Below are 18,727 nucleotides of genomic sequence, written 5' to 3' on the forward strand. Positions count from 1 at the left end.
ATTGCTTGAGCTTTGACATCAACACCCCTTTGTAAACGACGCTTTTGCACACAAATATCTACTGGTCGTCATACGATTTGTAAAATACAGAGAAATAAGTTTAGGCCGTAAAAATCATTTTGACGTTTAAACATTTAAAATTAAATGTATTAGACATACAAGTTTCAGTCAACAGAAATTGAATTTGTTAATTTTAGTGAAGGAGAACTATGATGAATATTAGATTATTATCAATAAAGAAAAGTGTGGCAAGTAGAATTTGAGTATGTGGTTTTTTCATAAAATGACCTGCAAATTGTTGTGGAAGATGAATGAACCTGTTCAGCATCGGATGTCAAAGCCAAGACGCAGACAGAGGTCGAGCTCTCTTATTAACAGCTCTGATCTGTGCTGGCGGCAACGGCGGGGTTTCCTCTTACCTCAGTTTTGCCTTTTCCAGTATTTTTGCACTTAATTCTACAAAATCATGATGTCATTAAATCAAATGGTTTTCACTTATCAAAGGTTTCTATGAGTTGAGGACAAAAGTACGCACTTAATGAATTATTTGTTGTAAAACAACGTTTACTATATCTAGAAGTGATAAACAAGTTTTGAATGTTGCAGGCCTAAGTAAAAAAAAATATTGATGGATCCTGGGCTAGGTCCTGTTTTTATCCAAAGATTGATGAAGTAGGCCTTCTACAAATTAATATTATATTAACATTAACACTTGGGTGAAGCAACGTATTTATCGATAACGCTACAATGAGCTCCAGAACTGAAGCTAATATTTTAAATTGTACTCAGACTATCATGACTAAATGACAAATTGGTATATGTTGTCTTGAAACACTCCATTTTCACCCCTCTACTAAAAGTGTGTGTTTTTATCCATATTCCATTAGTAATTTGCATTGACTGAGAAGTAAACACTCATTCGTTTACTATTAGTTTAGTAAGGTTTAGTGTGACGACCAAAATGTCTGAATAATGAACCCATACGTAAAATAAGTAAGTACTGATCCACCTCAAAAAAGAAATCCGAGATATATTATTTAAAAAGAAAAATACAATTCGATGAAATACGCTAAAGTGTGTGTTTTAGGGAATATCGCATAATAGGGATTGAGCTATTGCCGTAGATTCTAAGACCTAGACCCAAGGCCAACACAGATTTACTTTTTCGTTTTGATGAGGGCGAGGTCACAAACACCATCTGATCAAATATACTCAGGATATTATGAAATATGTAAATTAGTCTTCATTTATTCATTTGTTTTGGGTTTGTTTTATCCTTATAACTGACAGTAGTAAATTTTAGTATGATTATTTTAAATGAAAATGACACATATCCAACCAACTGTCACTAAGGTTATTTTATGTGGAAGTATATTATAAATAATACTTTAAAAAATCAAGGATTCCTTGGAAATACTATACTAATTAATTATTCTTCGTGTTTATTGTGGTCTTTTTAGCCACTGTTATCTTCAACAGATTAACATCTTAAAAACGTAATGTACCAGAATTATGTGTTGTAAAATATGTAAAATATCAAATTACCAGGTTGAATGAATGTCCACATATAATTTATAAAATATTTTATCACGTCACGTTATAAAGACGCCGATTAATTAATCAAAAGTAGTTCAAAGTGATTAAAGAAATTTCCACGCGGGAATCCAGCGTGAAAGTTTTAAAGCAGTTCAGCGTGTCATTAAGGCTGAGTAATGGGTCTGGTGCTTTGTTATCGACTGACATTTTTCTAGTAACCGAAGTTTGACAAACTCTATTTAAGGTGGTTTCTACGAGTATAAAGTACAGAGTGTTACTCTTTGAAAACAAATTCATTGGTCTATGGAAATGAAATAGCCTTAGTGGAAATATTTTAAAACATTACAGTTGTTCTTAGTGTCCACGGTATTTTTCTTGTATTTACTATAGAACCCGTGCAGGTCCGCATATTATAAAACATAACATCGGGGAAAACGTTATGCTTAAACTCAAGTAATTCTTCTTACATCTTAGTGACGAGTTGTTTGAAAACTTGTTAGAAACTAATTTTAAATTTCTCTATTTGTGTCGTCAAGGTTCGCCTACATTATTTCTGCTCTCAGTTTTGACTGATAACTTCTATTGTATGGTTTAGCTCTGCTTCAATTCAAGTTAACATGTTGCAACAAAGTTTTTTAGCATTGAGAATTGAAGAAACTGTTGACTTACTGATAACCTGTGTTAATTGATTTAAGTTGACTCATTTTATTTCTTTGATTTGAGACATTCCCCTAAACAAACGAGTTTTCTCCGTAGAGAATTCTGAAAAGTGGGGTGACATCAACCATTTCATGTGCTTTATTTTTACCCAAAAACTCTGGATTACCAACTGGACAGTCATAATCTGCTTTGAATAGGCTAAAGCAGCAACACCATTGAAAGTTGGTTAACGTATTTTAACGTGTTGTCTGTCAGTCGCAGTATATGCCCCGCATCAGAACATTCTCACGTTGTTCAGTGGAGTTTCTCTTAATACCTATCCCAAAGTTTTGAAAATATCGATTCATTCGTCGAAATAGGTTGGATAACTCAATACATAAACACTAATTCCTTCACTTATGTTTGGTTTAATATGTCCAATAAAACTTTCCTTGGCAAAGGAGTTTTTCAAAACTTCTGATTTTTTACTTGAAATGTATGGATTGTGTTGATGAATTCAGTAAAAAAACTTTGTATAAGTTTGTCCGAGGAACTGGCAACATAACATAGAATGTACAATCCATTTGAGTTTTTTCTCAATTGAAGTAGAATGAGTAATACAAACGTTTACAATAAAAACATCAGGATCCGACATCAAGAACTGAATACAAAAAATTCTTAATTTCTACTTTCGAGTATACTTTTGAGTCAGGTTATATAATCAACTGATTGCAATGGTATTACCGTTTGACAGAGATTCACCTATATACATTGTAGGTGGACGCTACCGTGACTATTATCACATAGCCAGGGGCAGAGTTGGACAGTTGAAGCGGTTATACAACTGATAACAAGTCTTGACATTTCAGACAAATGCGTTGGTAGGTTGCGTCTAGCCTTGACAACAAAAACCTTCATTCGTTACGTGCATTTTTAAATGTTGTGGTTATTACAACACAAACATTTTTTTACTATGCTCCAGCCCGAGATTGTTTATTAGGCTGCTATACTACTAAACCAGCTCATTTACATTACGTCACATTCCAACAATACTCTTTGGCTAAAAGATTTAAAAGTACAGAGTCAAATTATATAATCACGTTTGAAGATCGATGTTATATTATAAATCTGACGTCAAACAAATCTTTCCGTTATAGGATCATTGAAAACATTTTATTTTAAAGTGTTACCATGCGTTTATTTGTCTGCCATTAATTTTTTTTTGAATTCACATCAAATGCTTTTTATTAGTGTATTTAATTAATGTATTTGTCATCACTAGGGCATAATGTGACTCTTTTTCCCACTGTTTTAGAACCACTATTTTTGTCCTTGTCCTTCAGAAATATTGTCAGTCAAAATTTGTTTCAATAAACGAACTCGCTACCCCAAAAATTCTATTTCGTGAAGTTTCCTTGCATTAGTGTAAGAGAGTTGTTCATCAAGTTTCTTTCAATTCATATTTTCAAGAACTTCGATTATATTTTTAACCATACATCACATTCTTATAGAACCCGATATGCAGAGAATATAGGAATAACTGCCTCATATTTATCAAGGTCTCATTCAATGACTAATATCTCGTATACGGTATATCAGAAGTTTTACATCGTAATATTATATCCCGCTGTTATTCTCATCAAATTTTTCCCTCCATCTATTATTATTTTCAAGAAATGCATCACTAGCTGTTTAGTAGAGTGGGGTGTGGAAGAATCAGAACACCTTATCCAACCAGAGTACAGGCGGACTTGACCCTACTTTGTTTTCCTCCTCAACTATTATTTAACTACCGAACTTAACTACCTGAAACTTAACTCAACTTAACTAATACTTAACTAATAACTACCAACCATTACTTAGTGATAATTAGGTCAATTCCCTCAAAATTGCCTAAATTCAGTCATTACACCTCAGCCATATAAAAATCACATTTTGTTTATAAGTATTTCACTTAACATTCCTATTTTTGTCTTTCCACTACAAAATAATCCACTGATAGCAACTGAGTCTCCATGTATGCTTATTTCCCTATGTTTTATTTTGAACATTGCTTTCCGTGAATTATATCTATACATTTTTACTTTTGTGCACTAGTAAGTAAGTTTCTTTGTATTTTTTGTTCACTGGAAGTGGATGTTCATGATTTCTATTGTTTACCCTTTGTTGGAAATAAACTTTATTTGATTTGATTTTATTTGATTTTTTAACTGAGGTTAAGTTTTACGATCGAGGAGAAGCCGAGGTCGCAAAGTGAGCTAGGGTTAAAGGACACTTTTTGCCCATGTGGGGAACTATATTTTTCGTCATATTGCATCATTAATTATTAACAAACTAAGCTAGAAAACGAAATAACCTCTCAAAACAACTTCCGGCTTGTTTTCAATTCTGCTAATGAAAATAAGCAGTTGTTTAGTAAGTGATTCAGTCATTTTTGTCTAACGATTTTGTTTACCCTTTGTTGGAAATAAACTTTATTTTGATTTGATTTTATTTGATTTTTTAACTGAGGTTAAGTTTTACGATCGAGGAGAAGCCAAGGTCGGAAAGTGAGCTAGGGTTAAAAGACACTTTTTGCCCGCGTGGGGAAATATATTTTTCGTCATATTGCATCATTAGTTATTAACAAACTAAGCTAGAAAACGAAATAACCTCTCAACACAACTTCCGGCTTGTTTTCAATTCTGCTAATGAAAATAAGCAGTTGTTTAGTAAGTGATTCAGTCATTTTTGTCTAACGATTTTGTTATACACGTTACAACATCGATATGTCGAGTGATCGACAAAAACAAATCAATCGATAAACAATTTCGATCGATACGATTGTCGAAATTTACAACTGTTTACAAATGCTGATTTTTACTGTCTAGCGGCTAAAACGATTTGTACTCCATAGAGAGTAAAAACGCTTCTTTAGATCCGCAATGCTTGCATTAAAAATGGCTGTTTTTGCTGCAGTATGACGAAATAGTTATTAGTGCAACTAGTGAGCAAAGGGAGCAATTGACTCACTCGAGAGAAATACTTACTGGTGGTTTCTCGAGTAAGGCAATTTCACTTTGCACTCGAGTTCCACATTATATTTTTCCTACAGTTGCCATAAAACAAATAAATTGGTATTTAAACGTGATATATTTTTACACAAAGTAAACTTTTAATATTACATTTAATGATACAACAGTACATCAGCTAACCAGCTGATGCCAACGTATTTCGCGCGCATACGACCTTTTCTGCATGTTACGCGCTCACTATTTCGTGCCTTCACGTTGCAAATCTGGAGTGGGTGAGACAAAGTAATTAGAGTAAGACAATGTTAACATTGTCTCACTGATGAGCAAACTGGCCACTTTGCTTTCTCAAATAAGTGAGAGAACATGTACATCGTTAGGTAACTGTAGAAAAAGCCATTTATTTTAATATACAGGGTGGCTGAAAAGTAACTTGCACCCCCCCTTTACTTTTCAACCATTTGAGATATTTTAAATCGGTTTGCGGTAACCTTTTTAGATATGAGGGGCTACAATAATTATGGTCAATTTAGAAAATCTTTCCCTTAGGGGTATCGGGGGTAGGGGGTAGCTCAACAATTTTAAATGACAAGTATAGTCGAGTTTGGTATCATTTTACAGGTCTTGACGAAACATAAACATTGACATAAAGAAAACCAAAATCGGTTCACTAATAACAAAATGGCACCCTAAAACGTTTCAAATCCAAATAGCCATGAGGGTGGAAAAAATTAACTTGCACCCTCTTAAAATTTTTAACTATTTTAGATATTTGAAATCGGTTTGCGGCAACTTGTTTGGATATGAAGGGCTACAATAATTATGGTAAATTTTGAAAATTTTTCCCTTAGGGGTATCGGGGGTAGGGGGTAGCTCAAAATGTTCAAATAGCAAGTATAGTCGAGTTTGGTATCATTTTGTAGGTCTTGACGAAACATAACAATTAACATAAATAAAATAAAAATCGGAGCAATAACAACAAAATGGCAGCTAAAAATGATTGAGACAATGGTTATTTAAAATAATTTTGAACTGCCATTTTGTTATTAATTGTCTGATTTCTATTTTATTTATGTTAATTGTTATGTTTTGTCAAGACCTACAAAATGATACCAAACTCGACTGTACTTGTCTTTTAAAAATTTTGAGCTACCCCCTACCCCCACTACCCCTAAGAGCAAAATTTTCAAAATTGACCATAATTATTGTAGCCCCTCATATCTAAGAAGGTTGCCGTAAACCGATTTAAAATATCTCAAATGGTTGAAAAGTTAAGGGGGGGTGCAAGTTACTTTTCAGCCACCCTGTACATGACCAATAAGCTGATTTATCCAGTGTATTGCTAGCGGTTCATGCTCCATGCGGTGTTTCATTTTTAATACTATTGGTTGGTTATAAATACTCTCGAACTTATATCCTTGAGTATCCTATCGTTAATAATATTTTATTAAAGGCGAGAAAATCTAAACGCTTACATTGATAACATTTTGAATTATGTTGTATGTTTTGCTAATTGCGTCAGTAAACTTGAGATTTGTTATGGATAAATAGAGCCGACGTGTGACATGATCTGTTTACAATCTGTTTCTTCCAGGACAGTCTTTTGGTGACATGCGATAAGTTACTTTGTATTCATTTTGGATGATGTTTGCCCATGTGTTTACTCAAGTTAAGTTATACCATAGATAAGGTTATACGTTCGATAAACCAGTGATCCTAGTTATTCAACTCACCTGCTTCGCATGCTACTCGCTATATGTATCCCAATATGGAATGTAGCAAATCGTTATACAAGTTGTTAGGTACAACATAATCGTTTGGTAAAATCTGCCAAGTTGGACAATATACCTAAGATTTAATGTAGAAATACTGAATTAAGAGACATCTAGGGAGAGTTTTTATTGCCTTACCATATATAGACAAAGCCCATTGAATGTGTGGAGTACTTCAAAAAGAAACATACAGTATTGAGTTATCAAATTGTGAAAATATTTACTGTTTTATCAATTCCATTAATTGTATCCAACGAAAGAATATATAAACTATATGTTAACGTTACGAGTCCACCACAAGAAATATCAAGAAATAAAAATACTAAATATGCTAAGTTGAAAATAAAATAATCATGTTACGTTATTTCCTAAGAATTAATTTAAAGGAAATGCTGCTTTGTAGACACAAGCGACGATTGGGCATGCATAGATTCTCATACAGGAGACACATAGTTCGTGACTACATACCTTTTGAAAGCAAAACTTCTCAAATCAATAACCCAAAAGTATTACTCTTATAAGCAGCTCTGACTGACTTACATCCTCAACGATTTTAGCCGCCTCTCTTCAATCCACTTGCATTGATAGATTAGGGAATTAAAAATACTGTATAACAAATAATCTTTTTTTGCAATTCTTTGATTGCTGGTAAAGCAGTGCAGCTAAATTAAGACTATTAGAAAAATTCGTTCGTATTTTTTGTCTATTTTTGTCAACAAAACTCCTTTATTAGTGTCGTGTACTTTTATTAAACGTTGTACCTAGTCAATACGTAATTTTTACGCATACTAAAAATAATCTTTGGTCTTGAAATAAAAACAAGACTAGAGTTAAAATATTTTTCCTATAGTCACCTGGCCAAGTGGCCTTCCTTGCACTTATTATAGCACAGAAAGTTGCTAATTGCTGCATCTACTTACTTTTGCCACACACTTTTTACTTTTGCCGCAAAGTATTTTTACCACACACCAGTATTCCAACCAAAACAACATGATTTTATTAGGCACATAATTCGTGTACGCTTGAAAATAAGTTTGCAGCACTTAATGATATTACGACTACGATCAGCTGGTGTAGCGTTGCCCATTTCGTTTAATGTTTGAATTTAACGTAACCTAAGAACATGTTGTACAGTGTTCGAAAGACGAATTATATATATGCCTTATAGTAAGTGTAGGGAAAATATAATGTGTAACGCGAGTGCAAACTGCCTTTGCTGCACTCTAGAAACTCTCCACACTCGCCTACGGCTCGTGCGTAAACATTTATCTCGTGTGCAGCAAAGTGCCACTTCGCCCATTAGTTACACAAAAAACTATAGAAGAGCACAGAAAATATATTACTGCATACTTAAAATATAAGTCACTAGACACGTTATGAGAACACTGTTATAGGCCTACAGGGTATCCGGTCATTAGTGTTCAACATCATCCTCTTACTACGGTTGTGAACCTCAAATGAGCGTCATACAATCACAATTACCAAGTAGTTTATGTTCAACACTTATAACTGGACATCATCTATTTAAAATTGGACTTCAAAACAAATGCTTCACCTATTCTTCTTTTATATATTGCACTATTTTATAAAATATTTTAATTAAAAAATCTTACCGAACTGACATCTTTTTTAAGTTCATGATGTACTGCGGCGTGCGATGATTCGCGTGTGAAAGAACATAGTTTTAAATAACTTGAGTTGTTTTTTTTTTTTTTTGGGGGGGGGGGAAGGGAGGATAACATATACCGAAGTCAACACGCTGAATTTCCTAGGATTTAGGTTCCACTTTAAAATTATGTCCATCATGAGGCCAAGATTATCTTCATAACATATTTTAATTGGTCGATTATCAAGAGTGAGAAGCCTAGATGCTTGGCCAAGAGCCTTGTTGATAAAGCTAGATATAAGCCAAGTAAGGCATAGGGGTGGTTAAAGGGGGGAGGGGTAGAAAGGTCATAGTATGATACTCCCAAACCACGCAAATCCCCGTGCCATTGCCACAGTGTTAAAAAATAATGTTGTTGTTTTTCCTAAGTTTCTTTTTCTCTAGACAATTCATATAGGCTAATTTGCTTTGTTTCTTTCCATTTTTTTACTGATCTACTTATAATACAAAATAAAATGTCCTTTTAGCAAAATGTATAAACAAAAGTAAACTAAAGATGTATTGTAAAATATGATTTGACAACAACAAAAAAGGACCCTATAACAGCTTCACTTGAACACCTGGCTTTTGTATGTAGATTTGTCTCGTGCTATCACCAGCTACATTAATGTCCTATTCGTTGTTAAACAGATTAAAACCCCCATTAAAAATTGTGGAGTCTTTTAATGATCATTACTTTTATGCTCCTGAACCTGTCACCCTCTATCTCGTGTATATTAATTTTATGAAGCTTATTTGCATAAGATACTTCATTGTACTGAACTTATTTATTAACAAAGTAACTTTATAATTGTAAGAACAACGAAACTACCTGGAAAAAAAATTATTGACAACATTCATATTGCAAAATCTTAACACCATGACATTGAGAACTCTTGGGTAAGAAAAACGTTCAGTGCCTAATTTTTTTTTATTGAACCATGTTTTATAATTTGACATAAAAATGTAGAAGTTTTTGTTAGATTTAAGTAAATCACTATTATTTTTCAGCAGTCATGAAAAGTATTGAGGATGGTAAAACAGTGTTTAGTGGGTTTAAGTTACAAACAAGGACCAGTCCAGGGAGTTACTTGTGTCCAAATACTTGACCAAACAAATACGTTAAAGAACAATTTACAACATCTAAGTTTTATCCACACAGCAAAACACTTGTATAATATAACCTAATAACCAAATAACATATATAAATACTTTAAATGACATCATTACAATAGAGTTTCAAAAGATTATGCCTCATTTACATTGGGGTTAACACAATTACACTCAATTATTAAAATGTGTATTTGTTTAAATAAAATAAGTTCATACTTATAAGTCAAAGAGAATGTTAATTAAAATATAAACGCTGCAAATTCTTAAATAAGGTGATTTAAAAACAAATTTCAACTAATGGTCTTTTTTCAGCATTATCTATTATTTAAACAAGTACATCGGCAAAACCATTCATTCAAACCCTTACCTTGACTTTAAAAATTATGATTTCCGCTAAGCCAGTAGGCCGTTAGGCCAAGCTGTTTCTAGTACCTCTATGTTGGTTGTTACCTACTGTACATGACAAGGCTAGTGTGTTAACCAAACGGATTAACCTTGGGTTACAAGATGCTGACGATACATGTACATCATGTGGGGGATCATAAAACATGACGTCACCGTCAGCCAATCAGCCGTGTCAACAAGTCATCCGTTGTAACAACATACGACAACGTTCAAAATAAACCACCCAAGTGTAATACGGTTTTGAGATGGGAAGGAAATATATCGGATTATTTCAGTGAAAAATATGTTACTCGATAAATCTTTCGGTGGTTAAACGTACGGTATGAGTAAATATTCTCTAGGTATAGTAAAATCCATGTTCATTCCAATGTTACCCAACGAAAAATGGTACTTTGGTATTATACCGACTACACCGTAAAATCAATTTCCAAATAAGATTATAATTTGTTTAAATAACAAAATCTTTCAAACCTAACCGAAAATATAGTCCACTCTTGGGTTGGGTTAGGTTAGGTAATTTTTATTGGGCGTAGTCGGTATAATCCAAAGTACCGAAAAGTACTTGTGGTTGTAGATAGTATTATAGTTTTACCAGCATATAGTTTTATCATATAGTTTACTAACTGGAAAATATTAATAAATTAGTTCCTAATAATTGTTACGGTTGTTACAGGCCGTTTTCTTTAGAATAAACCATCGCGTTGTGCCGGAGCTGTGTAGCCTATGTAGGGCAATGTCTCGTGGCACGCAGCACGCAGCGACCCACGCAATGTTACGCACGTTAGGCTTACGAAAACCATCAGATTGCCTTCGTAACAAACCAATAAAACACTTGGGCTGTGCGTGTGCATTCCACGTTCAGCAATCATTATTGCTTTTTTTCTCATTGAATACTTACTGGAAAATATTAGGGGATACATTTGTTTAGGTTGACTGCCACTTGTTTACGTTGCATTTTCTCTTTCACGTAGGCCTCTGGACTGAGCGTAAAACTTATTAGTTGGGCCAGTACAATGTAACCACAGACAATGGAATAAACATTAAAGTATTATATTGTCTGTGATGTAACTGTATGCCTACTCTTGTAGAATTCAGTCGCGGGCTTCGGGACAGTGTGCTACCTACTGAGGCACCGACTCACCGTGCACCTCTGTGACTGTGCTTCTACTAAACATGGAGTTATAGAATGGATAATTATTAATTTTAACCTCTATGAGTAATGCAATTCCTACGAGTTACGATTGACGACGAAAAATATTATTCGATAACTTATTTGATTATAGAATGGAGTAGGCCTAATCATGGTAAAAGTGCCTTATTGATTGTTTATGTGACAGATACAGACATTAAATAAGAAAACGCTTATATGACTTCCCCTGATCATTCAGGCTTTGATAAATGATTTCTGGCCAACTAACAACCAACGTAATTTTTATTACGCTAACAAATAATTCTTTCATCCATCCTTGATTCTTCTCGCTACTAAAACATCATCTTATAATATTCACCCTGTAATGTAGTTTTAATTGAATGGAATAGCACTGTATAAAACCTGTGTGATATGGGCAATATACGTGTTGACAAATATAACAACCACATTGCTATACACATTGTTGATGAGGATACTCATCATGTAAAAAATATATTAGGTATTACAATATTAACGATATAGTTAATAAGTTAATACTGCCATTTTAGTCTATTACATTTACAATTAATACAAGTTATCAAACAATCAATACAGTACTATGTGCCCCGCACACCCACCATGCATTGCAACTGATAATATTAGATTACATGTTTATCAGTGAGCAATGTGACAGTTTAGTATCAAATTGTAATGTGAAGGTAATTGTTATTGGACATGTGTTATTGAAAATACATGCAGATAACGTACAGTTCTACCCTGTGGTTACCTACATAAATACAACTGCTACAATCAGAGGAATGTTATGTTCAACTGATATTGTGGGATGATAGTTTGATCAATGTACAACAATACGCCTATTGAGTAATGATTGCTATTTCTACGGTGGAATTAATAAACAACCTGTACATGTAAATAACACACATAAATGAAATGATCTAAGCTTCATCATTTGCCGCTAATTCAAGCAGAGTAATTTGCTGTATGCGACTTATAATGTGGAGTTGATAGTGTTATCTGTAAACAACGAGGTTAGTAAGTGTCAAGTTAAGGGTGTCAAATGTGATGACAGGGTCGTATCTGCAGATATCATGGAAACTTTACCTACGTCAAACTTTGTTATCATTTACTTTGACAATAGTGTAAAGGTTATGTTACATGTACTGTATTATGAACATATTAAGTTTTGTATGGTAAAAAGTTAATATTATATATATATATATATATATATATATATATATATATATATATATATATTATCTTTACGTCAAAAGCAGTTCTGGAATAATCTATTTACCAACAACCACTACGGAATACATAAAAAATAGTATAATTATTTAGTTTATGGCAAATTTCACGATTATATTATACTTTGATCCCCAAACATTGAACTAAAGTAAGTACAATAAGGTCTTAACTTTTTACCATACAAAACTTAATATATATATATAAATTATTCAAGTTAGAGATATTCTGGTTTACCTAAATTGAAGGAAAAAAATGATTTAGGTACCAAACTAAGCGGTAGTATTAAGTTTTGTTACTAAAACGAATGATAGATGTCATACCGTATTATTTTTGTCCGTGTACTCTTCCCGTTGTAGCACGGGTATAGCAGGTCGTGCTTACCTAAGTTGTAGTGCGCTGTCTGGATAGAGTCGGTAGGGATGTATTTTTTGTATAACAACAACTGTATAACAATAACTATTATTTATTTAAAATGTAAATTAACTCAGCCCTTAAGAAATAATTAGGACCAAGATGCAATGCCATTCTTAATAATAGTTATCATGACACACTTCCATAGATGTAACTTTTAATTAAACATATACGCAACCAACAAACGCGGCCTAATTTTAAAATTACTTCAAATTCTATGAAAATAATGTTTAGGGTATCATGGTTCACAGTGAGATGTTATGCTCAAGTTTTAACGACCATGCTAAACAATGTCTAACTTCCTCAACAAGCTGTTGGGATCAAAGGAGCCAACAAACTTTGAACATGTCCCATACAGGTGCAAGAGAACACCCAGGATACAAGGAAAGTGCTGGTACTGCTCAGGTACACGCCAGTTGTGTCAGTAGTTACTAAAAACATTTTAATATTCTGTAACCAACGTGTATGTATTACAATTCGTTTTAAAAGAAATGTTTTGACATTGTTTAACTTTAAATTTGAATCTTTTAAAATTTCTGAAACATTTAAAATTTCTTAAATACTTTTAAATCGCCTCTACTTAAGGACGAGTTTCCAATTGGGCCTCTAGTGATAAACTGTTAATACTGTTTGAAATCGACTGTCATTTAAATTTTTTTTATTTATTTTTGATTTACCATCTTGTAAATGTTTCAGTATCTACAAAATTTAAATAACCCTTGGTACCTTGATGAAAATAATCTAAATCTTTATGAGTGTAATCACAAGAATTAAGTAAATTCGCCATTAATTAACCTAAAACCAATAAAAAAAGCTGTTCCACTTGCTCCTCACAAAAAGGCTCTCCTAATTCTCTACTACTTGGGCCAATATTATCAGGCTTTTGTAGTGAATTGAAATTCGATACACAGATTGATAACGCAAAGAGCTATTTTGACGATATAAATGATTTGTTATCATGTTTCCGGTGTACTTAGATATATATTTGCTCTCATTGTTAACAAATAATTACAACAGCTCATTGTTTTAGCTAATTAAAAGTGGTATTATCTAAACGACTACAGCTATTTCTTAACACAGCATCTTATAAATTAGCTGTATCCTGGTAAGCGTTTGCCGCACCATGAAAAGGCTTGTTGAGATGCTTAGCGGGAGGATCTATGTGTCAGATTGATGATACCATTTATTTGCTATAACTATGGTTAAATACTGTCCATTTACCAAATTTTTCGAGAAGATGTTTCAATAATAGTTAACAGCTGAGGTTAAATGTAAATTAATTTTTGTCTCGCCGAAACTATATCATATATCAGCCTAGACCGTTATCATTATCATTTATTCATTTCAGTAGAATTTAATCGAGACTCGTTTAGAATGATTATTCTTCTAAAGTTACGTTTTAAAATGACATACAGTAAAACTTTCTTTAATAGCCGACGCGTTGTTAGGATAAAGCGTGTGGAAATAATCGATGTATATTATACATCGACGGTGGAAATACGTTACCTACAAACGCCTGCTCTTGACTGTATGGTTGATTTACGTTTCAGTCTGTCCACTGGTTACCACATAGCGTGGTACATACAGGGTGGGGGTGAAGCGGTGGTAAAACATCATCGATTATGACGTCATGCAATCACCTCTGTCAACAAACAACAGTGAATCCACTTGCACACGCTGTGGCGCGTCAACACAGCTTTTGGTCTAGTCATCGAGATTGCGTTTTGACAACAAATTAATACAACTCTAAATTTAAAAATTGGATCAAGATACAAAGAGACATTTTACGCCGCAAATTACGCGAGTGCATCACCTCTGTAAACAAACAACAGTGAATCCACATCCACATGTTGTGGCTATACCTTATTGTGGCCTTGCGTCTTCTTATAAAAATAACAAGGTTTATTACTGGGTGATAAGTGGATGTCGTGCTCAACCGGTAGTTATAATGTCTCTTGTGTGATTGATAGGAAAACAGCAGCTGTTTAAGGTTAGAAACCAGACCTGATTGTAAAACTTGTCTCTAAAAGAAGTAATTTTCTAAAAAATATGTAGTATTCAAATGTTTAGTGGGGTTGTCATTGTCTTATTAAATATCAACTACAATGATTGTCACAAACAACAATATTATAATAACCAACTATACTAAAAACATCTGTAGTTTTGTCATTAAAATGTAATTAACATTTAATTTATTGTTTTTTTTCCATCGAGTGTTATGTACTGTGTATTATAACACATGATTTACAATACTCAATATGGCTGGTGATTTATTAATAAATAATTTAGACTGGCCATTAAAATGAAACAATCTAACTATAACTTGAAATATCAATGTGTTTTATTAATAGGTCCCCGTTATGCAACCAAAAAACCTATTAAGCGCTAAAACCTTTGGTTCGTCTCTTGTAAAGTTGTGGTTTAACATTACCAAACTTTATTAAAATCGACTGATAAAATAAAGTGGTTGAAATCACCGCTGAGATATTACAAAGACTTAATGACACCCCAAACGACCTCGAAACTTTAAACCTCACTTTTCTTTCTTAAGTTTTGCGCAGTAAATTCACTACAAAACTGTTTTTGTATTTTTAGCAAAACCCTAAACTTATTTTTGAAATTTTTTTATGTTATAAGAATAATTTACGTGTTTACCTATGGCTCATATTTTAAGGAATGCATAGGTTTGAGGTTTATCTGATTCTCATGACTGCTATTTACACGGGTGGTGTGGTGAGTTTTCCAACAACCCAAGGCCTAGCTCATTAGTTTCTTTCCATTATTGCACAATGTGTAGAATAGACAAATATATAGGTTTTGTTTTTAAATAGAAACATCGCCCTACGATCTTATAGTTGAAATAAGTGACATTATAGGATTTTAATCATTGACATACACTGACCAGTTTTATACTAATTAAACTTATTTTAAAGGTTTGAACCTCCACAATGTTGTAAAGTAGTAGTTGTTTACCCCCTCCCCCCCCCACCAACACATTTACACAGTCGCAAAGTTTAATGTGAAGCCTCTAGGATCCCTTATGCTTAAACTTGAACAATACACTGCACGGACCATAAAACAACTATTGGCTACTTTGGTGTATGGCTAGCTATAGCACGATGTAAAGTTTACGTAGTCCCTTACAACAGCTGCTAACTAGTTTCATGGAGTTAGAGCTTTGAAACAACTTGAATCTACTGTTTAAGGAAGACTTAAACACCACAAAACTCTAAGAGATATAATTTTGTTTTGATTTGTCAGAGTTTACCGAATATAACATAATATAATTTGTTTCGTCATACTGCAGCAAAAACAGCAGTTTTTAATTCCTGCGTTGCGGGTCTAAAGTAGGATTTTTACTCTCTAGGGAGTAAAAATCAGCAGTTGTAAACAGTTCGATTGTGGCAATTGTATCGATCGAAATAATTAATCGATTGATTTATTAGGTATAGGCTATTGTTGTCGATCGTTACATATCGATGGTATAATGTACTGTAACACAATCGTAATAGACGAAATGATTGAATTACTTACTAAACAACTACTTATAGGCATTAGCGGAATTGAAAACAAGCTTGAAGTCGTTTTGAGCGGTTTATCTTTACATAAAAATTATTTCGTTTTCTAGCTTAGTTTTTTAATTTGATGCAATACGACGAAAAATATAGTTCATCGCAAGGGCAAAAAGTCACTTTAGGCCCTAGTGATTAAATACTGTTAAGTCTGAGTCACTAACATTGCTTTTTTTACGTTAAGTCGAAACAAACCTATATCAAACAAAAGAAAATCTTATATAAACTTATATCGTTTATATAAAATGTACACCTCGTAGCTTTTTAAAGACCTCTGCTCAAACTAAGAGGTTAGATATCTATTAGCTCAATGTTGGTTAGAACTGGGGAACGTACCATTTCTCACCCATCTTCATACATATACATACTTTAATTTCCAAACCATTAGCAATAGTAAAATAATATCCATCGTGAATTTAAATAATTATTAGTTTATTCTTAATAAAACAAATTATTATTATCAAATGAATAAACTCGTGTTTCCTATTTGAATAAAACTACCCCCGACGTAGCAAACATGCAGACTAAACGAATTTTCATATGATCTTACTGTTAAATTACCACTCGTGTCGCATTTTCTCCCCTCTTGTCATTGAAACACATTGTTCATAAACAAAATAATAGGTCTTTTACCTCTTCACACAATTGCTTTTATGAAAATTTGGGATTTTTATATGTGTAAAAAATTGAGAAAAAAAATATTTTATAAAAAACATGAAACATTTTTAATTAACTATCCATAAAATCCCATTTTTACTTTCTCCCCCTATACCATAGTATATGGAGAAAGTATTGTTTTCGTCAAAATTTTCGAGTTTGAGTTTTGAGAGGATATATTCGTTTTGGGTCCCCCTGGACCCAAAAAAGTGGTTTTCGAAGTGATGTCTGTGTGTGTGTGTGTGTGTGTCTGTGTGTCTGGATGTGTACAGAGCTAGGGACTACACCTGTGGTCCGATTTCAATGAAATTTGGTATGTAGGTTCTAATCCGTGGTATCTCCAGGCGGTTTTTTCATTTTTTTGAAATTTTGATTTTTTATGGGGATTTTTCCATAAAAACCCATAAAAAACTGGAAAAATCGGATTTTCTCAAAAATGGCCCGAACGATTTTGATAAAAATTTAGTATGTTGTAGCCCTTTAAATTCTGATCAAAATGGTACAAATCCCATTTCTGTAAACATTACGGTTCAAAAGTTAATGTAAATTATGTCATTTTCCCATAAAACCTCCATAAAATAACAGAAAAATCGGATTTTCCCAAAAATGGCCCAAAACGATTTTGATAAAAATTTAGCATGTTATATTCCTTTAAATTCTGAACAAAATTGTACAAATCCCATTTCTGTATATTTACTCTCACCGCTTACACATGATAAAGGTTGTTGACAAACTTATGGGAGAAAGTATGTGTCAGATTGCTGATACCGTTTATTTACTCAATCTTGCTTGTTCGCGAACTTATTGAAGTGACTCCATCCCTACACGTCCAAGCCAAATTTCATTAAAGTTGGACCAAAATTGTAATATGTTCCCAAGTTATCGTGTTCACATACACAAACAGACAGTTATGTATATATTATACATGTACCAACATTTTCGAGCAGGGTTATTGGCACCATTAAAATAACAGTCCCAGTAATATGTCTTTCCATGCCTTAGGTGGTAGTGACTTCATCCCTATAAGGAAATCTGGTAAAAGATACATGAACTGTATGTGAGTTTGTCAACTGGTTACAGAAGACACACTAAGACAGTTAGTAGGGCAGTCTGTCTATCGACTCAGTCGTTCTGTACCAGGCACTCCTAGTGTCACACTGTTGTGTCATGCCCCACTCGTCACTCGTCCACAAATACTTTGACTGTATCTATACAGAGAGAGAGAGAGAGAGAGACATGTGGTGTCTGTGAGTCTATCAACTGATTACCGAGGATACACCAAGACAGTAGGACAGTCTATATATCGACTCAGTTGTTCTGTACCAGGCACTCCTAGTGTCACACTGTTGTGTCATGTCCCACTCGTCACTCGTCCACAAATACTTTGACTGTATCTATACAGAGAGAGAGAGAGAGAGACATGTGGTGTCTGTGAGTCTATCAACTGATTACCGAGGATACACCAAGACAGTAGGACAGTCTATATATCGACTCAGTCGTTCTGTACCTGGCACTCCTAGTGTCACACTGTTGTGTCATGCCCCACTCGTCACTCGTCCACAAATACTTTG

General features: G+C 33.5%; 1 protein-coding gene across 1 annotated transcript in view; it reads left to right on the forward strand.

Annotated features, from left to right (window-relative positions):
- Positions 1-18,727, forward strand: part of LOC128983587 (glycine receptor subunit alpha-2-like) — a 75,927-nt gene that overhangs the window by 17,437 nt on the left and 39,763 nt on the right. The gene's annotated exons all lie outside the window — the stretch shown is intronic.

Source organism: Macrosteles quadrilineatus, unplaced genomic scaffold, assembly GCF_028750875.1.
Source record: "Macrosteles quadrilineatus isolate MER2022 unplaced genomic scaffold, UCM_ALF_1.0 Scaffold_1__1_contigs__length_201487025, whole genome shotgun sequence".
NCBI lineage: Eukaryota > Metazoa > Arthropoda > Insecta > Hemiptera > Cicadellidae > Macrosteles > Macrosteles quadrilineatus.